Raw genomic sequence first — 23,090 nt, forward strand, 5'->3', positions numbered from 1 at the left:
TCCATTGTGCTGGAGAAATTGCGGTATTAAAGCTGACCTATTACATATCTTCTGGTCCTGCCCGAAAATCAAAACCCTATGGGATCAAATCTCCTCCCTCATAAACCGGTTACTCAACAGGTCTCTAAAAATCACCCCACAGATGGCCCTATTATCTATTGATCTAGGAAATATGGGACCTCATTGCAGGCGTCTTCTCATCCACATATTTCTTGTTGTCTTGTTGGCCTTTTTTTGGAAGAAAACAGACATTTCCAAAATATCAGATATTAATCGACAGAATCTCTACACACAATGAATTCGAACTTAGATTTGCTATTATAAATAATTGTCTTCCTAAGCATAGGAAGAAATGGGTTCTTTGGTCTGATGCTTACTCTTAAAACTCCCTTGTTTGTAAAAGAAGATTTGTACTCTGCTATTGGGTGAAGGTTGAATGTTTATTCTTTATATTTGTTCTTTAATGAGTATTACTAATGTACTATGGTATCATTATGTTTTTGATACTACACTTTCCCTTTGTTATTTCTGTTGGCTTTATTGTCTTATTGTCCTCCTTCTTTTCCCCTCAGCTCCTCCCTATCCCCTTTCTCCCTGCACTCCACCCCTCCCTTCCCCCACTCTCCCACCCTTCCCTTTACTCCCTCATCCTTCCCCTGTTTTATAAACATTTTATCAATAAAAATTATTGGAAAACAAAAACAAAATCATTTTACTAAACTAGAAATGACAGATGTTGCACACAGATCTAGGCATCTTGGTCTCACACTGATCTCAGTCTTTGTTACACTCCTCCTGCAGAATAAGGACAGGTAATTATAGTACATTCAGTTTCAGGACTGGTAATTATAGTACATTCAGTTTCAGGCAGGTGAATTTTATTGTGGGATTCCCCAAGGTTTTCAGTCTTCTTTGTGTCATTGCTTCCTATAAATATGCAAAAATATTTGATTTTAAGTAGCGTAGCTGTCATAACAAATGGTTATACCTGAGGTAAGGCAGCAAAAAGCTCTTATTAGCAAGTGAAATTTTATTCTCAGCATCTTGAGATTTGTAAGATGCTTTCAAGTACACAACTTTATTTTATGCAAATTGTCAAGCAAGAATAAAAAAAACAGTACTGATTGTTTTATACAAAACTCTTCAGCATTTTAACATCTGTAGAGGTAGAAGTGTTACAGATGCACCACCCCAACCTCAATACTAAAAGCTTGCTAATCCTAAGGAAAGTTTAGTCAATGTCACCATAACTTTCAAAAAGTTAGTAAAGTATGCAGAACATTCAGTCCAATCTGTAGAGAAGAAGATCAGAAGAATGATATGTAGGTTTGTTGGAAAGGATTCGGAATAACTTTTATTTTATTAATTTACATCTCTGGTGTTTGTATGTGTATGAGTCCAGTGGGCGGTCCTGCTAGTGAATGACAGTTATCTATGCATGCACAGTCATACAGGGAAGAAGACTGACAATCACTAAACAGGACCGCCCATTGGACTTACATACATACAAACACCAGATTAGATAGTAGTTTCAATAAGACAGGTTCCTTTTACATGGCTATTATTTGAACAGAATAACCCTTAGGCCAGATTCACAATTTATTATTTCATGTTCCGAATACGGACCACAATGCATGGACCATCCGTCATGCGTATGAGGCTGCTGACTTTGGGTCAGGAGACCCACTGACGGTCTGTGCATCGCAGTCCATACTCGCACTGCAAAGCCTGGATGTGACCGTGATACATATAAGTTCACGTTACACTAATTTACAGCTGACAGGTTATAAACAATTTTGTAGCTAGGAAGATATAACAGATCATTTTTGTATACACTAGAATTGGATAAGTCTGGAATTACATTTTCTGAGTAGTAGTTGAATGAATGTTGTTGTTTTTTTTAATTGCTTTTTTGAGACCCCCTTTCCTTTCAAGAGGTAGAAATTTAGTATAGTTTTTCTGATTCGCTATGTCTCTTTCCTCATGTGCAGGCATTGCAGGACCTTAGGTATCCATGATTACGACCACTGATATAGTGACAGTTAGTTAGCTAGTTGCTAGTGGTCGTAACCCTGGGTACCTAAGGTCCTGCAATGAGGATAGAGACATAGTGAATCAGAAAAACTACGTTACATTTCTAATTGGAGGTATGTGCTAATATTATTATTATTACATCTACTACATATTGGGATAGGATCTTGGAGATGAGAATTCCCCTTTAAAGGAATGACTGATACACTTTTCTATCTGTAAGTATTGGGGTCCACCATTCCTTTTGCCCTTAGTCATCAGTCTTAGCTCATATCTTTTGCACTGGGACCAAGAAGCTTTAGGCCAGTTTCACATGTCCGCAAATCTCCAGTACCGGAAAAAAACAGTACTGGAGATATCCGTGTCCCATGTGTCCGAGTGTGTCACACGTGTGACAAGCGTGTGCCGTCCGTATGAAGCATCAGGATCACATGGACCAGTGCCTGGGAATCAGCGCTATAGGTAGAGCTGTTCCCAGGCACCGGGTGCTGAACACTACCCTCATCATGGTTCCCTGCCGGCGGTGTGATCAGCACCAGCAGGGACCATAATGAGGGTAGTGGTAGTCTGTTCCCCCAGTGTCCCCATCTATAAAAATAAGAATAAAATAATAACATCTATGAACTCGCCTCTCCTAGGTGTCCCCTGCTGTAATCCATGCGACCGCTGCTGCAGAGGAGCTGGGGAGAATGAGCCGCTCCGGAGCTGCAGCTCAGGAAGGAGCGGTGTCCTGTCACTCATTGAGCACAGCTCTGGAGCGGCTCATTCTCCCCAGCTCCTCTGCAGCAGCAGTCACATGGATTACAGCGGGGGACTCCTAGGAGAGGTGAGTACATTGATTTTATTATTTTATTCTTATTTTTACACAGGTGGACACCGGGAACAGACTAACACTACCCTCATCATTGTCCTACTGGTGCTGATCGCAGCGCCGTCAGGGAACCATGATGAGGGCAGTGTTCAGCACCCGGCGCTTGGGAACACCGCTAACTGTAGCGATGATTCCCAGGCGCCGGTTTGTGTCACACGGATGACACACTGATGTCATCCATGTGGGACGTTTTGCGGACTGTGTGTCCGCAAAAAAACTGACTTGTCTCCGTGTGGAGCACACGGACACAAGGTCCGTGAAAACACACTGAGATGTGCACAGACCCATTCATTTGAATGGGTCTGCGTGTGTCAGTGTCTCCGGTACGTGTGGAAACTGTCACCACTCGTACTGGAGACACTGACGTGTGAAAAAGCCCTTAAGCTATTCCTCTAAGACCACGTTACTTATTTTCTTATTGATCACTTTTTGCTTCAATGATCATGAATGGTAGGGGGTGCTTTGTGCTATGACGGTTTAAAAGTAACTTATAGGGGATATCCGAGACTTTAAAGAAAAAAAGACATGTAGTTGCTAACAGAGGCAACTACCTGTCTGTTGTACCTGATGCCGATCATTGACCGCTTCTGCTGGTCAATATTGTATATATATATATATATATATATATATATATATATATATATATATATATGTGTGTGTGCTTTTATGGCAGAAGTTGTTATGTTTTACTTTTCACCTTTGGGTGATTTATGATTACTCTATTTGCCTTTTGAAGTTTTCACAACCGGCTGTTAGTGCCATTTTTTTTTTAAGTCTCGGATTTCCCCTTTAAGACCCATTTAGAAATGCTCATTTGCTGATTATCAGTTCGTGTAAACATGCCAACTATCAAAGGACTAATGAGCAAATCGCTCATTCATCGGGTGATTTGATCTTTCATTCTGGCAGTAAAATCATTGTTCTCATCACATTGTCCTGTGTAAACAGACTGTGCTGCTGATAACATAATATTCTATGCACTCAAAACAATTGTATTAACATTCGTTTTCTGCACATAGAATTCTGATTGACTGCCTATCGGCTTTATATAGCTGATCAGTGATTGTATAACGGCCGCGGTCGGCAAATGAGAATGCACCTTTGCTTTTGACCTTTAAGTATCCGCTCCCCTCATTTTAGTAATACACTAGTCCATCTCTGAGTCATTACTGTAGCTGACATGTCATTCTGATATATTATTTTTGCCCCCCATGCTGGCTTTTCTTACTTCGTGTATTACTACTTTCAATAGTACAGTCATAGCCATAAGTTTTGAGACTGACACAAAGTTTGCTATTTCAGTGTATGTTTTAGTCAGATGTCTTTATGGTTACTGAAGTACATTTCCGGGTGCAGTGAGCGGCGGCCACAGACAGGCAGGAGCCAGGCGTTAGAGCGCAGCTGCAACCACAGTGTACGCGAGTCCACACTGACACAACGAGCACACCGCCGAGATCATCCAGTATCTGCGCAGGCGCAGACAGGAGGCCCAGCGTTTGCTCTAAGATTTGTGGACATGTCAATCATTATAAAGTAGCAGCCTTATTATGCAAATAGAAGGGTGTGATGTACACTAAGGCATAGGCCATGCCAAGGATGCTCCTAAGTTCCTTCATTGCATATCAAATAAAAGTTGATTTTTAATTAAATATTAAGTTAAACAATACATGCCTAGTATGATTTAAACAGGGGCTATGTCACCTCTATAAATGTTTAGGCAGTTTAATTGCCATTTTGGGAGTGACAACCTCTCTTTAAGACTTCACAATTTGCCCAGGTATGCTGGATATCCACAGGCTCTCAAAGGAATGCGATATGGGGAGTGTGAGAGCAGGAGTTATACTTTATCTATCCCGACTCCATTTTGATTTTTGTACGTGTATCTTCTGTTTACCAGAATGGAGTTTGAGCTAGTATGTGTGTGAGATAAGGAGTCTTTTGGAATGTCTTTTTCTAGAGACTCAGAGATAAGGAAGAAACCGAAACTAGAAAGTGAGAGATTCCTAAAATCCAAAAGCTGGTGGTAGACAGAATTACCTTTAGCCAGTGAGATGTATGTATGCTAATGTCAGCACATATGTAGAGATAAGCTGAGCCAATTATATTGTTACCATGTATGATTATTAACAAGCTATAAAACCTTGACCAATGATGTAATAAAGACATACCTACCCTGATGCTCAATGTATCAGTCATGGCTCTTCTGTGCACGTATTTGAATTTACAATTGAATTTGGAACAGGCACAACGTCTCACATTATGTGGCGACGACAGGGAGTTTCCTGGCCATGGACCCAAAATTTTGATGTTTTGATCACAGAGTCACTTTTCCTTTGTGACATGATTCTCAATCATGCTGGAAAAAGCATTGTTCATCACCAAATTGCTCCTGATCATTGGTCTTAACGGGGTTTCATCTTAGAAAATTAGGAAGCACAGGGATTAGACTGCACAGGACTGTGGTAAATTTATTTTCTCTAATGAAGCCTCCTATAGACTGTTTGGGACATCTGGAAGAATGAGTGTCCATAGAAGAAAAGAAGGGCACTACCATGAGTCCGACAATAAAGCACCCTAAGACCATTCATGTGGGGGGTGGCCTCTCATCCAAGGCAGTGAGCTCAATCACAATTTTGATTAAGTATACGGCCATGAATAAAGAATCTAAACATCCTCCAAGAGCAAATTCTCCAACGATCCAGGAGCAATTTGGTGAAGATTGAAGAACAATGCTTTTTCCAGTGATGGAGCACCGAGGGACCAGGCAAAAGTGATAACTGAGTGGCTTAGTGACCATTGAAAAATATTGAAAAAAAGTGAACATGGCCTGGAAACTCCCAACATCCCAATCCCATTGACAACCCTCAAAAAGAGAGTGGACAACAAAACCAAAGAAACTGCGATAAACTCCAAGCACTCATTAGACTAGAATGTGTTGTCATCAGTCAGGATTTTGCCCAGAAGCTGATATCCAGCATGCTGGTGGGAATTATGGAAATCTTGAAAGATAAAAGGTCAACACTGTAAATATTGAGTTTTTACATAAAATTTATGTATTTGTCAGTAAAATTTTAAAAACTTTTGAAATGCTTAGAATTGTACTTCAGTAACCACAGAAACATCTAACTAAAAGTGATGTCACTGTATCAAAAGAAAAACGGTGGTAAAACAATAACAAGATTTATTGTAACAAAACTCGCCCCTGTTTGTATGGGGAAGAAAAGTGAATAAACTAAACAGTAAAATTTTTAATCCAACAACTTGAACAAAAGAATTGTGTTTTATTTTTCTTACCAGGAGAACAGCCACATATCCCTGGTCCCAGTAAGGGGATGTCTTCCCTTGGGCCAATAATGCCACCCCTCTCCCCTAAGTGTGTCTGGACTTGAACAGGGCTAGTTCCTAAGGGAAAGCCGTAATATGTGTCTTTTCTCCTGGTTCACAATCTTAATACAATTCCCAATCCATAAACTTTCTGGGATCCCAATATGACTAAACTCAGCTGTACAGCTAGGCGTATTACAACCCAAGTTCACCTAACAAGAATAACATAAAATAAACAACCATATTCAATTCCCATTTACAAGAACACAGATGATAACAAATTCATTTGATTAGCATGCTCTGCGGGAAATTCAATCCAGACAGGTGGGTGCCTTGGGAGCTTCACCACGGACTGTGACCCTTCTGAACTTCGCATCGCGCTATCAACAGTCGATGACAAGATGAACACAGTTCGTGCCTCGCTGACACCGTCCCATAGAGACTAGCCATTTAGATTTGTCTCAACACCTAGCTGACCCTAACTAACTCGTTGGACCGGTCAGGGAGAATTTAAAATAAGAAGAACATGAGGTACCTCATCCTTGTTTAAAACATATGGTGCTTTACCCTCCGCGGGCGCCGTGTCACACTTCACAATATGGCCGGCTCTTTTCAATGTTATCCCACTGTTGAACTTCCCCGCGCTCTTCACCGAACAGAAATAGAAGATTATTGTTCCAGACGTCACCAATCAAAGGAGCACGAAACCGCTGCACTCAAAGGGGGAACCAGGTTCGCCTACTCCGGACCTTCCTTTCTTTCTCATCCACCAGGCGCTCCCAGACCACACGCGTCACGTCTCAGCTCCGTCTCCCTGGCAATCCAACACCTCTCCACCAAACAAACTTTATCCATCCTCAGCTTGAGTGGCAGAGCAATGATGCAATGAAAGTACTTTATAACTCAAGCAGCAAAATTGCATTTTCACTGCACATTTCGTCTATTATTTGCATCGCAGCATTCATAAAATTATTCAGGTATTGTTCTGTTAACACTTAATAAAATTTAGATCAACAGTGAGTGTCACTGAGATCTAGTGGTCAGATGTCATCGTTTCAGGTGTGGCTTCCACTCACAGTCATCACCAACACACATATCTCTATACACCCTCTTACACTGACACCGCTGGAATGTAGTCAGCACGGGAGGTGAGTATAGCTGTTTTTATTTTATCGGGGCAGAACATTTATTTTAAGAATGGGTTGTCCGAGTAGTGGATATTGCAGCCATCATATTATATAGCACTGTGTACTTACAATTGCTCATTTTGCCTTTCTACCCAGTTAATTCTTCTCTTTTCTCTGCTCTATGTAGAAACAGGAAGTCTCTATTCCCTGCATGAGTCATCCTTCTCTTCACCTCCTGACCCAGCTGCTCACTGCTCCCCCTGCCAGAGACTATGCAGTGATATAGAATTGTAGTTCTAAAGATGAGTCATTCAAGGAAAAGAGACTTTCTGTTTTTACGTAGGGCTTAGAAAGATTCAGCTAGTCGGTTTGGAATCATGTGATGTCATAGACCTAATGGAAAAGAGAATTAACTAAGTAGAAAGAGCAATTGTAAGTACAGTGCTATATAATATTAAGATTGGAATATATTAAGAGGATACACATTTTGATGGGAGTGCTTCTTTAAGGACATTTACTAATCACTGAAAATTTAGACAGCTTGAACTTAGACTAAACAACTGGAAAATCATAGTTGCTCATGGAGAACGATACATTTGGAATATCTTTAGGTATTTCTGTCTAACGTTACACAAACCTATTGATTAACTTAGTTTACCCAGCATACCATTGGTGTAACCTATGTAGCCTAGTAAGGTAAGGGGGCCAACCTCCACCTCCAAAATCGGTGGAATTCTGCATTTTGATGAGCTATCAGTCTGCAAAGGCCCAATTATTGTTCTTGCACAGGGTCCCTCATTTGTCTTGGCAGTCCTGGATTTCCTCCAATATATTGAGCTAAAATTCTGGAATGATTTTGGCACACGGTCAGTTTTTACACCACATTTCCATTCCTATAAATCACAAATTTCCCATTAAGCCACACTATCTTTTCTAGTGAGTTGCAAAATCTGACTTAAACGGAACCTATTATGTACAAAAAAAAATGCTATTCACCTGCAGATATGGGCTTAATATGCAGGTTAATAGCATTCTGAACCGCCCAGCGCCTGCTCAGAGATCCCCTCTGCCGTGAGGAAATGAACTTTATTACTCATGACAGGCTCAAGCTTTCAGTCAAAGGGGTGGGCCTGCGCGGCTTCAGTCACCTCTCAGTGCATAGTGAGCGGATGCAGTAACGATGCCCAGACACTGACTGACAGCCAGCTCTAATGCTGAGCCGGCAGTATAGAACAATCTATATAGAACATTAATAAAGTGCAGTAATGTCCTGTGTAGGTTCTCCTACTGTCCTGTGACAAACCACACAGCATGCAAATGTAGAGCAAAGAGCAACAGGGTGCCCTGACACCTCTCTGGCCATACCGGGTGCTTCAGATCAATTATAGTTACAAAGTGTTACAAATCGTAGTTCTGTGCTCCCACCTGGGAATGGAGCAGGTCCGGTGCTACACTACTCCGGTAGCAAGCGCCGCCATTGTCCTGACACTGGAGGCGGACCTACTACGCATGTAGGGAAACTGTCCTAATCTTGTGGAGCATCACGTTCTGGTGTTGTGGGATGTGTGAGGACATGGGATGCTGTGTCTCTCACTGATTTCTCTGCTTGGGGAAGATGGGACGCTGTCTTCCCTGGTTACCAGGCAACACAGGAAGCTATGGTGTCTGGTACTAAGCAGTAGTGGGATTATGTTCAGTCTGCTGCTGAAGCTAGCAGGAAGTGGCTGTTTGGGGATGATTGGGAGGTAATCAACACCTGATCATTATGCGGGCTATAGAATCCTGCTCCCTGCTCAGTCCTTTGCTGTTTATTGCAGTTCCCTATGTGCCTGGTGGTGAGTGGTGCTAGCATTAGTCTTGCTATCTTTCCAGGGGTTTTCTCTTCTGGTTTCACTTCCTGGGGTTCTTGCAGAGGTACTCACATGGTCTCAAATAGGCAACAGCCACGTCACCAGATGCCAGCTATCCGGCAACAGTGGACCTAGGAAGGGCTCTGCCAAAGTCCCCCTTCCATTTACTGGGAGCTGGGTGAAGAGTATTCCCAGCCCTCAAGAGCTCGCCTATCTGGGCAGCTTGTGCCAAATGTGTCTGTTGCTGCACCTTTACTGGTTTGGTGCCGGTCTTGCTGGGTCCCTCTGCGAAGCGCTTAACACAAAGTACTTTTCAAAATGGAAACAGTCTATAAAAAATATAGCTCACAGACTTAGGGTAAATGTTTATAACATAGTCAAGGCAATTGGTTATGTTCCAGTATGTCCTGAAGTCTGAAGGAAGCAGAAAAATGTTATATTAGTCTGCTTGTAGCTTGCAAACATTATACAAATATTATCAGCTCCTTTCCAGCTAAGAATATTTCACCTAATAAAGATGTATTGTAATGAAGACTATAATGCAACTGGACTGAAAAATGTCCCTTGCTTAAGAGAATGCGTTTGTTGACTGCATCATCCAATAAAACTCATCATAATAGAGGTCAGAATGTTCTGGCTCCAAAGATCCTACAGAACACCGCCCAGATTGATTTTATATATTGATGGAGCAAAGACTGATGCTTAAAAATAATGAGTCTAAAGCCATTAAACTTCAGTGTATTCTTGATTAGGTCGCATGAAGAGAACCTTTCTCATGATAACAAAGAAAGATTTGCATTTCTTGACTGCATGATCTTATTCTCTCATTGTGCACTTGATATCATTATACGACATTGTTATACCTGATAGTAGAGATACAAAACATATCTAACCATTATACTTCATGTTTTTGGATACTTTTTAACAATTGCTCATGCTTAAAGGGGTTGTCCACTATTTCTGAATCCCTATGTTTACCCCCTGAGTAGAGCAAGGTAGGCTAGGGTTAAATCCTAGCTCTGCGGGATTTGAATAGATGCACCTGCCTAGATTTTTGCTAAATCTAGATACTAGATATGTCAGTCTGCTGGATGAAGCACAGTTGAATGTGCTGCTGGTGAGTGACCAGCCAAAATGTGAGCTGTAGCTGAGAGAGGGACGTGTCGAGGTCTCTCTTTGAATGGAGACTGCATGGGTTAGCTAGGAAAACTGAGCAGTCTGTGTGTTGGAGCTGTAGAGAATCGTGTGGAAGCTGCACCCTGTTCCATGTGAACTGTGCATGGAGTTGAACACTTCTGTTTGGCACTGGAAGCTGCTAGAGTTCGGGCAGAAGGGGATACTGCGACTGGTCGGATCGTGCCTCTTCTGTGTATGAAGCTTGCTTCAGGCAAAAGGACTGTAATCTGTTTTGGTGAGCCCGCACTGACATATGTGCTGTGCTAAATGAACTGCTTATTTACTGTGATGTCTTTGTGCCCACAAGGGGCTGTTTTGGGTTGAATCTCTTGGAGTTTTATGAAAGCAACAAAATTGCACCTGTTTGGACCACACCGCATTGCCTGTGTGAAAGTTACCTAATGCCTACCTGAGAGAGTAAATCCTAGTAAAATAACATTAAGGCCACAGCCTCACTATCAGTATTCGGTCAGTATTTTTCCTCAGGAGTGGGAGCCAAAACCAGGAGTGGGTAATAAATGCAGAATTGGTGCACTTATTTCTTTTATACCTTTTCTCTGATTGTTCCTCACTTGATTTTGGCTCCCACTCCTGAGAAAAAATAGTGACCGAATACTGACCAAATACTGATAGTGGGGCCATGGCTTTATACTCACCTCTGGTGCCAGCACCGTTCCAGCGGTGTCGGCACTGGCTCTCCCGGGAATCGCATGACATTTTTATGTTACGAGATCACTGTGGCCAATCAGCGCTGGTTCATTCTCCTCTCCTATCAACGAATCAAGACATCCAGAGGAAGTGACAGAGCAGCTACAGCTCTTACTTCATCCGGATGTCAATTTTGTCCATAGGAGAGGAGAGTGAAGCCACTAAAATGGCGCCGATATCGAAGGTGAGTAAAAGGCCACAGCCCCACTATCAGTATTTGGTCAGTATTTTGTCAGGAGTGGGAGCCAAAACCAAGAGTGGGTAATACATGCAGAATTGGTGCACTTGTTTCTATTATATCTTTTCTCTGATTGACCATGATTAAGACGGCACGTCGAAACACGTAGGTCGGGACAGCTGTGATCCTTGTGTGCACTAAGATTTATTATGGTGGTAGCAGAATTTTTTAATGGCTCAATAAAAGCAATGTTTTATTCAAGTTTATAGCCTGATACGCTGGATCATTCCTCCTATTTTCTGATTCATGAACCAGGCTGCCCTGGCAGGATCCGAGCGAGGCTGAGACGGCACCACACCCCAATGGTGAGTGAACTTTATTTACTTTTTTTTCTCTTGATTGTTCCTCACCTGGTTTTGGCTCCCATTCCTGAGAAAAAAAACACTGACCAAATACTGATAGTGGGGCCAAGGCCTTAGTGTTATTATTTTACTGGAGGGAAACATAGGGATTCAGAAGGGGTTGCCTGAGTAGTGGTGATGGTGATGTCCATTCTTGGACAAAATTAGGGCAAAGCAGCTAATGCTTTATGCAGTACTTACCAGTTGAGGCTCCATCATCGCCTCTCCACTGTTCACCGCCGGGCATTGTTTACAAGACCTCAGCGGTACTGCTGAAGTAGATGACTGGACACCATTGTAAGCTAGGACTGTCGAGAAGCAGCCGGGAGGGCTTGTATAGCTTGTTTTTTTTACTTTTTATCTTAATGCATTGCCAACATTGGCTACAATGTTGTCCATAAAACAGACAACCTCTTTGAGTTGACTTGAATATTTTTTTTGTGATCTATAGGGATTTATGTTTTTTTTTTTATTTATTTTATTTTTTATTTTTTTTTACACAAATGGCCATTAATTTATCAAAACTAATGGAACAGATGACCCTTTTGTCCACCTTTTGATAAATTGCATGTGTGACGCCCCTGAGGGTTCAGTCCCCACAGGGGTACTGCACCTCAATAGAGGTGTGGCATCTCCTCTTCCAGGTAAGGATGGAGCACTTCTCAGGACCCTACTTCACCATTCAACACTACACCACTCCTGTCCTGTAGGGGGCCTAAATGCACCAGGGTGCTGCCCCGGCCCGGGATATAGGAGATGGGGGGAACCAAAGTTAGGGGGAACCATGTACTGGGTGAGGATGGAGAACACACTTTTAGATTACACTTATTCATTCATATTTAATCTACGGCCATCTTAGGTTCAAGGTCTTTGATTGTGATCTTCATCGCTGATTGTGGCCTTCTGCTAGAACCTGCAGCCTATTGAAGATACACGGTCCTCGTTCTCTGGCCCTGAGACGAGGAGTGGGTCAGAGTTAACCACTGCCTCTACCTGGTTAAGGTCCCTACCTAAGAAGGCCTGGAGGGGAGCAGAGGAGACAAGCTCCACAGGCAAAAGGATCCCAGGGGGATGCAGACGGAGCGGCACACACCACCTGTATTTCTTACTGTGGCCTAGTCAGAGGGACTCCTGCTGCAAGAGGGGTGACCGGCCCCCGCTATCTGACTCTGTTACTTCAGGTCTCAGTCAGAAAAGCCCGGAGGCTTAGTGGATCCCAGGAGGGATACGGACGGAGCGGCATACGCCACCTGTACCTATCTACCTGCATTCATCCAGTGGGACCCGGCCTTACACCTAGTTCTAACCACACAAACAGTCAAGTGAAGACTTAGTGGGAGAACTCACCAAGGAGAGGAACACACACCAGAGGGGTCTCGACAGGTGCTCCTGATCTATCTGGAAAGTGCTGGACCCCCTTCCTGGTGGCTGCAGCACACAGTGAGGAGCAGAGGGAAGCTTTGCAGCTGAAACTTCATCAAGTGAGTAAAATACCCTGGATGACTTCACACCCCGCTTCAGCCTGTTATTTCCTGCGCGGCACTGCACCCACCATCCTTTCTCACACTGCCCTGAGGCCCGCTCCGCCTGCGGGGAGCTGTCCCATCTTAGCTGCCTGTAACACCGGCCTCAGTGGACTGAAGCAGCGCTGGTGCTCATCACCGGGAACCGTAGGTGGCGTAGTCGGAAAATACCACTCAACCCTGAAAGTCCATTAAATCTTTTATGTGACCGCCCTGGGCACGGACCGGGTCCGGGCCACAACTGCAACCCCGAGACACCTACACTGACCCGGCTCCGAGTAACCCCATTTCCCAGGGAGGGCTGAGAGCGTCACACATGTGTATGACTCATGGCACAAAGTATAACACTGCTTGGACATTGCATTTGGGCTAGGATTTTGGCAACTGATCTGAAATTATGTCAACAAGCCCAATTACGGCTGTACCTGTCTGCAGGGTTTGGATTTTTTTAAGTCTACCATTTCTATCCTTAAATTGAGAAGGCAGAAAATATTTTATGTAAATGATTCTATGAAAAAAAATAAACCATGCTGTCATTATGGTATTATAAGGGATTTAAAATATGAACCATTACTCCAGAATTTCGGCAGACTTTCAGATGGAAAATACACAACAGAATACAGTGGATATTTTCAGCACAGAAATTAGCGTGAGTTGAACAGGGAAGTAAAAATTAATAACAAAACCCAATGGTTGTGGATCTTGCAGAAAATCCAGAGCCAAATTCTACAAGTCCAGTATATAAAAAAGCTTGACTTCAAGTTTAAAATGTAACAAACACTATTCTCACCTCACTGACTTTAATAAGTGGAAGCTTCTATGGTTCCAATGATGATGACGTGCCACGTGTGACCGCAGCAGACAATCCACAGGCTTCAGCGGTCACATCATTACTGCTGGAGGCCACGTGTACACAGACTGATAGAGGACCAAGTTAGGGTTCCCATTATTAAAGTGAGTATAGTATTTATTTTAGCAGATCACTAGTGGCTAATTTGCTGAAAAATTCACAATTTGGTGAGAATTTGCTGCCACAGATTACAATGAGGCCTACTTTAAATGTGCTACAGAAATTTTTTGCAGCAAATCTGGTATGTGTGAATGTGCCTTACCAGAATTTTCCCACGCTGCGAACATGCAGCATATTTTCAACTATGAATTATTTGCAGCATTGTGAATGAGAAATTAAAAAATCTTATTCACATGCTGCAGGCAGTGAAAATTGACCTGTTTGCAGATTTCATACCTACAGTATGCTATGGTTGTTAGGGCATATTTCATTCTTTGTAGTGGAAGGGGTGAAAGGTGTAGAAAATCTGCATGTTTTCCACAATATACTGGTAATCTGCAGCGGTATTTACTGTATTTGTGATTTTTCACAGCAAGAGGAAGTTGTTCTGTCTCATACACTGTATATAAAATAATAATTATGTGATGGAAAGTTTGGCAATTTTCTAATTTTCTGCTTCCTGTCTCAAGTTATAACCATTTCCAAGCCCATTTGTTACTACTCGGAAAAGTTCTTGTTTAGATCCAAACTTAGCAGTTCTTACTGCTGACACTGAGCTTTGTTGGACGTAATCAGGATGAGCTTTTGCTTTGGCTTTTGTATGTCATCAAGGAGATTTCTATTCACTAACAGCAAGCATATATGTTAAATGTGATACAATGAAGAAATGCTCAACTGAATTTTTTTTTTTTTATCCATTGAATGAGGTTTGACTGCACAAAATTATACGTATTCATACCAATTACAGGAAGAAAGAATAGAGAAGGAATGGTTCCTCTGTGAACAATGTGAGTCATACAACCGCAAGAGTAAGAGAATGATTGAAGCAAAAAATGACTTCATGAGAGAAAGAAGAGAGGATATGGAAATATAAACTTGCAACCATTTTCTATGACTTTATGGATTTTAGGTTCTAGATAATAGGGAATAGATATGTATGCCATGATCAGATCAGTGATGTAATGTGAGGGGAAACAAGCCATAGATTATAACATGTAATGTTGATAATGTAAAATGTCAACAAAGCTGGACTATGTATAACGGATATGTCTTATCTCAGCTAAAAAAAAAGTTGTGTCTCATCAAAAGTAACAGGAATGATTGCAAGGAGTAGACAAAAGCAGTGAGAGGATAGCCGGAAAATATATGGTAAATTGTGAACATTGTCGGACTGGGATGTCAAGGGCCCAGCAGTAACATTGACTCTGGGGGCCACTGTTCTGCTACATGCAAATATTACATTACCCTCATTCACAAATCTACCTGTGCTTCTATATGATAATACCCTGGGTAGTTTGTTAAATGAATGTTGACATGATGCCTTTGTACATAGTGAACCGTGTGTACTGTGCCAAGCACTGCTCATGTGCCCACCACTACTGCATAGGGGCCCACCCGGGGGTTGCCCTGTTCCCCCATGGGCCAGTCCAAGCCTCATTGTGAATATGTCATCACAAATGGTAAAATGGAACAAGTGGCCATTGGCAACAACTATATATTATGCCAGTAATTGGACATAAGAATGATCCTGGCCCATTTATCCACAGTGAAAAGCAAGCCACTGCCAGATCCATCCTCCCTGTGACAATATGATTATGGGCCGAGTGATAGGATGCTATAGAAATCTAACAATGGCCCCCAGAACTGCCATCTTAGTACAAGCATTAGGGCCTATTAGGCATTACAATGACCGGTATAATGCACTGCAACACCAAAGTAGTGCAGAGAATTATACCAATGATAAGCCGATCACATGGCAAGGTGGGTAATTTAAAGTGCCAATCACCATAGGCCAAACAATGGTATAGTTACACGCCAAATACAAGCAGGATTATGCCAGCTCCCTATGTGCGCTTATTCTATCTGGATGCACAGAAATAGCGCTCCAATGGACTGTAGACAACAAATGAAGAGAGCGGCATCCAGCGCTCCACACCAGAAACTTCTTTAGTCAATCAACAGCCAGCCATAAGACCCATCAAAAAGCAGTGTACAGAGACATTGTCGATAAGTTATAGATGCATGGCCATGACTAAGAACATAGGTTCATGCCCCCTAAGGGGACTAAAATAATAAAATGAAAATAATAAAAAGTTTTTTGTTAATTAAGTTTAAAATTATAAAAAAAAATAAAAAAATTCGAATCACTCTTTTCTCCCAGTTTAAAAGTAAAGAAATTAAAAAAATAAATAAATATCTATATCTGGTATTGCCACGTCCGTAAAAATTTGATTGATCAAAATATAAAATGAATTAATTTGTATGGTAAACTTCATAAAATATAGAAACACCAGAATTGAGTTTTTTTTGTCAACACAACGCCCTCAAAAATGCAATGTACCCCAAATTGGTATTAATAGAAATGTTAGCTTGCCATGCAAAAAAAGACAAAAAAACAAGTCCTCCCCTCACACAGCTCCATCAATGGAAAAATAAAAAGTTACAGTTCTCAGAAAATGGAGACATGAACCTGGAGAATCATGCAGCCAGGTCATTTTTCCTGCACTATGATCACCATAACAACTAAAGAAAAGAAAATGTCTGAATTGCACTTTTTGTCATCATTTCACCACACATGGAATTTTTTTTCTTTTTTAAAGTACATTGTATGGAAAAAAAAACTATGTCTACTATAAAAGTAGAAAAAAAATCCAAACGCAGAACAAAAATGTTCAGGTGCAGAAGACCCCCAGGTATATATCAAACCTTGAAACATCCAAAAAAATGGAGGCAGCACTCAATCGTAGAGTCAGAAATAATTACTTTAATAGCCCATATGGCTGTGGCAACGTTTCGGTCTCAAACTGGAGACCTTTCTCAAGCAAGAGAATGGTCTCCAGTTTGAGATTGAAACGTTGCCACAGCCATATGGGCTATTAAAGTAATTATTTCTGACTCTACGATTGAGTGCTGCCTCCATTTTTTTGGATATGTCATTATAAAGCTACAACTAGTCTCGCATTAAACAAACTCTTATACGACTGTTGCCGAAAAAATAAAGAAAGTTAAGGCTCTTGGAAGAAGGGGGAGAGAAAGTGAAAGGGCAAAAATGAAAATTGGCTGTGGAGGCAAAAGATTAAGAAAGAACTTTTAAAGGCAGACACTATTAGGGAAGGGTCAGACGGCCGTATAACTCGGACAGGGATCGTACGCAGTGCACAGACTGGCCGGCGGCTGTCCCAACCGGACTATGACAGCTGCATACGAATATATGCTGTCTCTCTGGGGTCGGGAGAGCCGCCGGCCAGTCTGTGCACTTTCGTTTCGATCCCAGTCCGAGTTATACGGCCGTCTGACCCTTCCCTTATATTGCTGGTTTTACCGCACAGTAGAGCCCAAAGATTTATACAGAGACATCTCCCTACGATATCACTAGCTGTTTGTAAGCACAATGATGATTCCCATGCAGGAAACTAACCACAAGATATGGCTAATGAAGGTTCTGGGTGATCTTACTCTTTCCGGAAATAGTCAATGCAGACATCCGTCACCGGAAATGAAAAGGAGATGTGGCCAAATGTGGTTACAAGCTAAACAGTACATCTCTGCACAGACAGGATACTTATGCTAAAGTAGTAAGAGACGTGTTCATTTTTTTTTTCTTGTATTTTAAAGCAGGATCAAATTTTAGAACTGATATAGCACAGCAAAAACATACAAAAAACATAATTTTTTGGCATACTTTTTCCAGTGATCCAAAATTGGTAACATCAAGGCTAAAAGTTCGGCATTTGGCAGCAATTTCCCAGGTATATACGGTGAAGAACCATTAGAAGATTATGGGCCCCATTCATTAAGACTAGTGCTTGGCTGGAGTAAGGTTCAGCAAAATTATTATGAGGCGCCTCCACTTAAAGACGTTTTCCCACAAGCAAAGTTAATTTTAATCAATAAATCTTTGAATAATAATTTCCACAATTGGATGTGTTTCAATAAACACTTTTTATTAAACACATCCAATTGTGGAAATTATTATTCAAAGATTTATTGATTAAAATTAACTTTGCTTGTGGGAAAACGTCTTTAATGAATCAGGTGCATCTTACAACTGCCGTGTGCCTCCACCAGAAATATTACTCCTGTCAGGGACTGAAGTACATTTGTGGCATAACTGACATCACTAAAGAGGCATAAATTTTAATGAATTTGCAAGGCTTCACCATGCCCCATCCAAGCTACACATACTCTAGGGCGGTGGGCTGGCCAAGATTGGTGTAAAAATGGCAAAAGTCGCTACATTTTTGCAACATTTCAATGAATTTTAGGCCAGAAAACAAGCAAAAACACCTTGATAAATTGGGCCCTATGTTTATAGAGTTAACTAACTTTTTATGTATGGTACATTAGTCTACAAATTGTAAAGAGGTGAGAATGTGGGGGGTGGGGTGGCAGCTACTTTGGTGATGTGACCTTTTAAATATATCACAGGATACAATGGCCCTTCTTGAGGTCTGATGTCCCCAACAAGCATGGTGGTGCAGAGCTTAAAGGGCAACATGATTTGTGGCTACAATCCTTTATACATGAGGCAACAGCTTGCACAGAGGCAGATTATTGGCAAGATCAATAGGGGGCAATAACTCATCAATAGTGGGTTTGCACTTGGAACACTTTATCCAGAACATAAATGTGAGATTTGGGTAGCACAAGTCCTTTTTTAAGAGGATTATGGCTCTGGAGGACTCTGTTTTAACCCTCTTGGGACACATAACTACAAATGCCACATGCTATAGAAACATAAGAGCCCATCATCCTCTTGTATCCAAGAGTTATACTAACAACTTCATGGCTGTGTAGGGTGAAAAATTATATATATATTTTTTATTTTAAAGAGGATCTGTCACCAGATTTCACAATAAAAGTGGCTTACACTATTAAATAGATATTTTAAACTGATGAAGCTGGTGTACTTCTTTTGAAAATCCATGTCAGAATGGCTGTATAATAATGATGGTAAAAAGAACATTTTAATAGTCTTGCAATAGAATGATAGAACTCATGTGTCCATGTGTATTCAGTCTCAATCCATCAGACAAGGTAGGCAAGAGGAGTTTCAGCAGCAGCAGAAAGGAGACCACGGAGGAGCTGTCAATCAGGCTAGATGGGCGGCGATTCAACAGCAGAAGGGAAGAGGGCAGCTGAGGAGCTCTCAATCAGGCCAGGTAGTCAGACTAAGTTTACACTTACAGAAAGGATTATACAGCCATTCTGACAAGAATTTTTAAGTTAGTTATACCAGCCTCATCAGGTCTCAGATATCCATTTAATAATGTATGTAGTTTGTACCGTGAGATTTTGTGACAGATCCGCTTTAAAGGAAGACTACGTGTTGTCTATGTAATTCTTTAGATACATTCATATATCTAACAACAATTCTGGACATAGTTCATGATATCGCTAATCCGGTTTCCATATGTACCACTTACTAAGATTTGTACTGGAAGCAAATAGCTATCTGATGGAGTCTGCGAAGAGCATGAGGCTGTGCGCCCACGATGTGTTTTTTAAGCGTTTCCGCAGCGGCAAAAACGCTGCAGAAACGCTTAAAAAATGCATGGTAGAAGGCCTGCCATGTTCCCCAATGATAATCCGCATGTGCGGTGCTTATCATTGCGGAAAAAAACGCAGCACTACCAATTATTTTGCGGAAGTGCTGTGTTTTCGCCGCCATTGACTTGCATTAGAACGCATGGATTCCGCTTCACTAGATAAGGACATGCGGAATACATGCGTTTAATGTGCGGATGGTACCCAGGTCTAGAGAAGAGGAGACTCTCCTCCGGACCCAGGTACCATAGAAAACTGTAAAAAAAAAAAAGAATAAAATAAAAAATAAATATATACTTACCTTCTGACGGCATGCGGTGCGCTCGTCCTCCCATGCCGGCAGATCGCGATGGACTGGAGGACCTGCGCTGAGGTCATAGTCATGTGACAGGTCACGCGACGCTGACGTCGGCAGGTCCTTCAGTGTACCGCGATCTGCCAGCAGCCGGGACCGAGCGAAGCAAGACACCGGGGGCCATCGGAAGGTAAGTATAGATTTATTTTTTATTTTTTGACATTCTCTCGGGTCACACTATATAAATCCATCCCGTTTACATGGATTTATATAGTGTGACCAAGTTGTCAAGCACTTTCCAAGTGATGCTAAAAATCGCTTGGAAAGCGCTTGTCAACCCGCATGCGGAAATGCATGTGAAGAACTCTTCACATCCGCATGTCCCTGGCAGGAAACCGCATGTACAATCCGCATGTACAATCTGCATGTACAATCCGCATGTACAATCCGCATGCGTTTTTTCTGCCAGGGAGATGCAGAAACGCTCAGGAAAAATCTGGAGCATTTCTGCATCGTGGGCACATAGCCTATATGTTATCTGTTTACTCTGTAAAGAAGGACTCCAAAAAAATCTTTAGGCGCTATAATACATCTCTGTAATATGACCATATGCATGAAGCCTAAGAGGCAATGACACGTTCAGCAGTAAGTTGTCTCATTACCTTCACATTTGTATGTATGATTTCGTAAGTTGCAGAATTAGAGGAAATATATGCAGAAAAAGACAGAAGAAGAGACACAAATCAGAGTCAAGAGCCTTCAGTGCCGCTGCTGGGAGATGCTTTAGGCAAGTGCTGATTGTAATATTCTCCTTGAGAAAGCACATTTATTGTAGTGGATGATACCTTTCTCTGGACATTCATAATGGATGAGCAGCAGGGCATTCTTTACTATTCCATCTTCTTACATATTAAGCACAAAACATTGGCAGCCATAGAATTAAATCTTTTACTTCTATGCAAGAAAAATAAAAAATAACTTGGGCACTTGGGAATGTATAACTACACGTACAGTGTATACGTGTGTATAGATTTTCACCTGATAGACACTTTGGCCCCGATTAATCACAGATTTTACGCCAGAATTCTGGTGTTTTCGTGCTAGTTTTGTCCAGCTCTGCCTGTGGCGGGATGGCGGCGTACCAGGGGCGTGACGCCATAGCTCATTTCATTCATGATGAGCTGTTGCATTCCTTACGCCAGAAATCTCACTCCAGTCCCTGAGTTATGGTGCAGCACACGCAGTTGTGGCACTGAGGGAGGACATCATACTGTTTTGTAAGACAGAAGCAGACCACCATACTGTTTTGTGGGACTGTGGGTGCCATCATATTGTGTTGTGGGACAACGGGGGCCATCATATTGTGTTGTGGGATTGGGTGGGCCTTAATACTGTTTTTGTGAGACTGGGGGGGGGCATCATACTGTGTTGTGGGGCTGAGAGGGACATCATACTGTGTTGTCCATCATCCTTTGTTGTGGGACTGTGGATGTCATCATCCTGTGTTGTGAGACTGTGGCGGCCTTATAATGTGTGAGGTGGCACTGAGTGGACATCACTATATAATATTTTTTGGGGGAGGTACTGGTGAGGGGTGTGCTCAGTTAAGACTCATGTTATAGGGACCGATGATTATTGTATGTTCCTGTTCTGAAGTATCCTTATCCTGCATCTTTCTGCAACATTTAAAGCAAAGTAACAACCACATTTAACCAAAATAGCATTTTTTGGCTCTTGTGCGTGGCACCCATAGAAATCTAGGGGCCCATACTTCATCTAAATATACCTCTGTTATAGATTCATCACAGATGTCTGTAGTATGGAGCCACAGGAACCCATTGTGCCACTGTACAGGCTCCATGCACTGTGCCCTGCAGTGATTTTGTTATGGAGATACCCAGGGTAATATGCTCAGCAGTGGACTTGTCCGAATCTTCTCACAATGATTTACTAACTAAACCAGAGGTAGGGAAGGGTGTAAATCAAAAGTCCTACACAGCAGTAGAGCCTGTAATCAAATTATAGTCGGATGTTTCCAGTATACAGATTCCCCATTCCAGAGGAAGAGTAATTTAGGAAATATTAATAATATTGAAAATATTTGAGGGAAGTGCATGGACCTGTTAACTCTACTGTCAGGTCTGAGAGGGTCAGACTGTGCACTAATGTACCCTAATAACCAGGTGAATGGAAACACTCGGTTGTCAATTTCTTCATACATTTCCAGGACTTTAGAGATAAAGTTTCTCCTGAAGACGATCCTGAAGCAGGTGCAGGGAGAGTTACAGGTACATGCAAGGTTCCCTGGAAAATAACTTATGCAAATAGCCTCTTCATAGAAGAAGAGCATGGTGTTCCTGGTGCTACCTTTTTGGGAGGAGAAGGCACCAGAGTTACTGTTCTCTTTCTCTATGAAGAGGCTATTTGCATATTTCTAGGAGGCATGACACAAATGCAGATGTTTTATAACTAATAACTAATTTTAGAACTAATGCTCTAAAATAATTTCATGGTTAAGACAAGTATTTACTGAAACAAGTTTGGCTTTTTTTGAGGAACGCATGTTCGGCCTATTAAGCGGTTAACCCTGCTGCCTCTAGAGAAAGCACCGTGGAGATGAAGGGGCAGATCACGTTTCTCAAGCCACAGCTGTTTAGATCTAGTGGTTTTTTGGTACTCACAGGAGGTAGACCCCTGCGAATCAGACATTAATTGCATAGCTAGGTAAAATACCGTTTAAGCAACCCCTTTAATGCTACATACATTTAAAGCAAATCTGTCACATTGAAAATTTAGCTCAATTTGCACTTAGTAAGTTATGGAGTGGGAGAAGCTGAGCAGGTCGATACATAGTTTTGTGGGAAAACATTCAGTACAACCTGAGTTTTATTCATTTAGATCTGTGCTTATTCTGGGCTTTTCAGTCAAGTGGGCAGTCCTGTGTAATGATTGACAGTTATGTCTGAATGCACAGGTACAAGTATACAAGTGCACATGTACAGTATACATGTAAAACAGTCAATTAATTGGAAGAACTGCCCATTTGGCTG

The 23,090-nt window shown here is 41.8% G+C and overlaps 1 protein-coding gene across 6 annotated transcripts in view; it reads right to left on the minus strand.

Annotated features, from left to right (window-relative positions):
* DOCK10 (dedicator of cytokinesis 10) overlaps positions 1 to 23,090 on the minus strand; it is a 401,433-nt gene that overhangs the window by 222,483 nt on the left and 155,860 nt on the right. The window lies entirely within an intron of this gene.

Source organism: Phyllobates terribilis, unplaced genomic scaffold, assembly GCF_046119375.1.
Source record: "Phyllobates terribilis strain yellow unplaced genomic scaffold, ASM4611937v1 Scaffold_3__8_contigs__length_932513732, whole genome shotgun sequence".
NCBI lineage: Eukaryota > Metazoa > Chordata > Amphibia > Anura > Dendrobatidae > Phyllobates > Phyllobates terribilis.